The sequence below is a fragment of the Arachis hypogaea genome, chromosome 19 (genome assembly GCF_003086295.3).
Source record: "Arachis hypogaea cultivar Tifrunner chromosome 19, arahy.Tifrunner.gnm2.J5K5, whole genome shotgun sequence".
NCBI lineage: Eukaryota > Viridiplantae > Streptophyta > Magnoliopsida > Fabales > Fabaceae > Arachis > Arachis hypogaea.
In genome coordinates, this window is record NC_092054.1 from 105,134,691 (window position 1) to 105,138,873 (window position 4,183).

The following is a 4,183-nucleotide window of genomic DNA, read 5'->3' on the forward strand; positions in this document are numbered from 1 at the left end:
TTCCCCAAGTGGTTCTTTATAGTGCCCATGAGTGAAAAATGGACGGCTAGGGTGGTTTGTGAAGGGTGGCTTGATGGTAAATATATGAATTATGGATAAGGACGATTTGCTTTTCATTTTCTTGGAAGTATTCTGGGTGCATTAGGTTGTACATGTAGCTTTCTTTTCTTGCAGAACTTCCTTTTCCCATGTGTTAGTTTCAAAGATTTGTGAATTTTCTTTTTGACCAAGCACGTACCTCCCTTTGTCTTTTTCCTCCATTTTTGTCTTTTCTTTTGTACCTGCACAAACAAACAAATTTGCTATCATTTTTCGGTCCATGTGAATTATGAATAGTATTTGCACATGTAAATCAATGCTTGTCTTTATGAGCTTATAGCCGTGACTTCTACATGTATGCACACTTATTATTTGGACACCAAACTTAGTGTTTGGTTAAGTCTCCTGATGACATGAAATCCATATTGGTTGTCCTTAATGAGTGTGCATAATTCTAATAAATCATAGTCACCTTGGCTCTTTGATTCTAAACAAAGTTACTACCCTAAGTAATTGAAACCAAAGTATTAAAACATGTGAATGGTATACTTGTCATGAATTTTGAAATCCAGAGGAACTTCTTGCTTTTCATAAACTGTGTTCAAAAAGAACACCAAACTTAATGTTTGGTTGTGCACCTTGAATGAAAGATGGAATTCAATTTGAGTAAGATTTGGGAGTGCCATCAGGCACACCAAACTTAGAGACCAATTCTAATTTACATGCAAGGTTTAGTGCACTTAATCAATAGTTGTCCTGAGGATTCAAGTTCATGCATAAGAAACCATGCTTTATTAGATGTAAAGCAAAGCACTAAAGATTAAGGATACTAAAAACATGGGTTGCCTCCCATGAAGCGCTTCTTTAACGTCACTAGCTTGACGGTTGTCCCTTGTTAAGGTGGATTGTAGTGCTTGACGTCATCTCCTCTCATTATGAAAACGTCCCCACTTGATTCATTCATGACCTCTAAATGTTCCATAGAAAGAACTTTCCTGATTGTGAACACTTGAGGGAGCTGGGAAGGAATGGTTTTGAGGCCAGGTGGGATTGGCAGATAATGACTTGATATCACGTTATCTCCCGGAGAAAAACCTTCAGTGGGAATTTTCTTGTTTCTCCATCCTCTTGGCAATCTCCCTATCACTCTTCCCTTTCTCTTGAGGATTTCTTCATTGACCTTTATGTCAGGAGGATCCTTCTGATCTGTTTCCACTGATTCTTGTGGCTCTAACTCTTGCAACTCTTGTTTGCCTTCCAATGACTGTTTTAGAGTCTCAGCTGCTGGATTACTTTCCTCCAAACACAGATGGCTACTATCATCTTTAGGCTTTTCAGGTTCTGGTTCAGGCTCAGATGCAGGTTTGAAGACTTTGAAAATGAGCTGTTCATCATGTATTCTCAGAATTAGCTCTCCTTGTTCTACATCTATGAGCGCTCTAGTAGTGGCTAGAAATGGTCTGCCCAGAATGATAGGGTGTAAGTAGCTTTCCTCCATGTCCACAATGACAAAGTCTGTGGGGAAATAATAATCCCCCACTTTCACCAGCACATTTTCAACTACCCCTTCAGCTTGCTTCTGAGTTTTGTCAGCCAGTTGTATGATTACATCAGTGGATCTCACCTCATTCAGTTGTAGCCTCTTCATAAGAGTTAGAGGCATCACATTTATGCTAGCTCCTAGATCACAGAATCCTCTGTCAATTTTTGTTTCCCCTATGATGCAAGGGATATGAAAACTTCCTGGGTCCGTTTTCTTAGAGAGTGTGTCCTTCTTGATGAGAGCACTGCATTCTTTGTTCATTGTTACTGTTTGTCCTCCCTTCAAAACTCTTTTTTTGCTTAACAATTCCTTTAAATACTTGATGTGTGTGGGCATTTGATGAAGAATCTCAAGAAAGGGAATATTGACATGAAGAGAGTTAAATGTCTCTAGAAACCTTGAGTAGGTTTTCCTTTTTTCACCTCCTCCTAACCTCTCAGGAAATGGTGCTTTTGGTTGGTATATTTCCATCATGCCTTTTTGCAGTTCCTTAGCTTGCTCAGTTCCACCTTCTTGCTTAACTTCTTCCACACCTTCCTTCAAGATTTCTGGTTCCTGCTCTGAGGGCCTGATTCCTTCTTCTTCTGAGACTTCCTTCATTATGGTGATGGCTTTGCATTCTTCCCATCTTACTCTCTTTTGTTCCCCTTTGGGATTCTTTTCTGTGTCACTGGGGAACACTGCAGTTGATTTGGGTGCCTGTTGAGATAGCTCTCCTACTTGAGATTCCATCCTTTTGAGTTTTTCACCATGGTTTCTTAAGGTAGTTCTCACATCATCCCTGAAGCTCTTCAATTCAACTATGTCTTGACTCATGGTTGCCATCATTCCTTCTATCCGGTTTAATTGATCTTGAAATTGTTGGTTCGGATTAGGTTGGGTATGTTGATTATTTTGGCCATGATATGATGGTTGGGGGTAAGTGTTTTGTGTGGCTTGGTATGATCTTTGGTTGGAGTTTTGGCATGTGGAATTGTTATGTTGGTTGTGGTTGTAAGGTTTGTGGTTTTGTGGTTGGGTTTGTTGGTTTCCCCACCCAAAGTTTGGGTGGTTTCTCCAGCCTGGGTTGTAAGTGTTGGAATGTGGATCATATGATTGCCTTTGTTGGTTTCCCACATAGTTAACCTCATCCCAATCACCTCCTTCAATGCCTACCTCCTCTTGATCTTGTGTGTGTATTGCAGCCACTTGCTTTGTTTCTATTTGCCTGGTAAGCTCTGCTAGTTGCTTGGCAAACACCTTGTTTTGGGCTAGAATTGTATCAACATGGTTCAGCTCCATGACTCCCTTAGTGTTGTGCCTTTCTGATGCATAGTAGTACTCATTCTCAGCCACTGTCTCGATCACTTCAATGGCTTCTTCCACAGTCTTTTTCCTGTTCAATGAACCTCCTGATGAATGGTCTACAGCCTTCCTTGATTCATAAGAGAGCCCATCATAGAAGATGTGCAGTTGCACCCAATCATGGAACATGTTTGGTGGGCATTTCCTTGTCAAGTCCTTGAATCTCTCCCATGCCTCGTAGAGAGTTTCACCATCTTGTTGTCTAAAAGTTTGAACCTCAGATCGAAGCCTATTGACCTTTTGTGGAGGGTAGAAACGTGCCAGAAACTTGCTTTCCACCTCATCCCATGTTGTTAGACTCCCCCTTGGGAATGATTCCAGCCACTTAGCTGCTTTGTCCCTAAGTGAAAATGGGAACAAAAGCAGTTTATAGGCATCTTCCTGGACTCCATTGGACTTCACAGTGTCACAAATTCTCAGGAATTTTGTGAGATGTTGGTTTGGGTCTTCATTAGCACTTCCTCCAAAGGAACAATGATTTTCCACAAGTGATATTAGCTGTGGCTTGAGCTCAAAATTGTTGGCCTGAATGGGTGGTTTCTGGATGCTACTACCACAATTCCCAGAGGTTGGGTTTATGTATGAACTAAGAACCCTCCTCTCAGGGATGGCATCGTTTCCATCAGCTCTCTCATGGTTGTGAGCTTCTCTATCCATGTTGAGATCTAAAGCTTCCTCAAAATTGTCCTCAGATTCTCCTTCAGATTCCTCTTCTCCCACTACTCTCTTCCCTCTTGCTTCCCTTCTAAGTCTATGAAGGGTCCTCTCTGGTTCGGTATATGGAGGAGTTGATGTCTCTCCTCTCCTACCTGTCATACAAGAACACAGCTCAAACACAACAAGTGAAATACTCTTGGTTAATGGAAGAGTATGGTTAGCTCAATTGAGGAATTAATTCAAACAGTTAGTGAGTCAGTGAGTTAGTTGCATGAATTTAAAGGCATAAAGAAGGAAAGCATGTAACCAAGTGCAGAAATTAAAATTCAACAAGTATCTTGAACAGAATTAACAAAGCAAGAGAAAATTGCTCAATCTAGTTAGCTTCCAATTTGAGAATTGTCAATCGAAAACCAATCCCCGGCAACGGCGCCATAAACTTGATGCACATAAACTAGTTATGCTACGATTTAGGAAATTGCACGATCGGCAAAATTCCTTCCGGCAAGTGCACCGGTTATCGTCAAGTAAAAACTCACAATAGAGTGAGGTCGAATCCCACAAGGATTGGTTGAGTGAGCAATTCGGATTAGAAGTGTG

At 41.0% G+C, this 4,183-nt stretch overlaps 1 non-coding gene across 1 annotated transcript; it reads left to right on the forward strand.

Moving 5' to 3' along the window:
• The first annotated feature begins 3,053 nt into the window (after positions 1 to 3,053).
• LOC112781484 (small nucleolar RNA R71) lies at positions 3,054 to 3,157 on the forward strand. Its single transcript, XR_003192260.1, has one exon. It is a non-coding gene; the product is annotated as a small nucleolar RNA R71 (small nucleolar RNA).
• Positions 3,158 to 4,183: the final 1,026 nt, after the last annotated feature.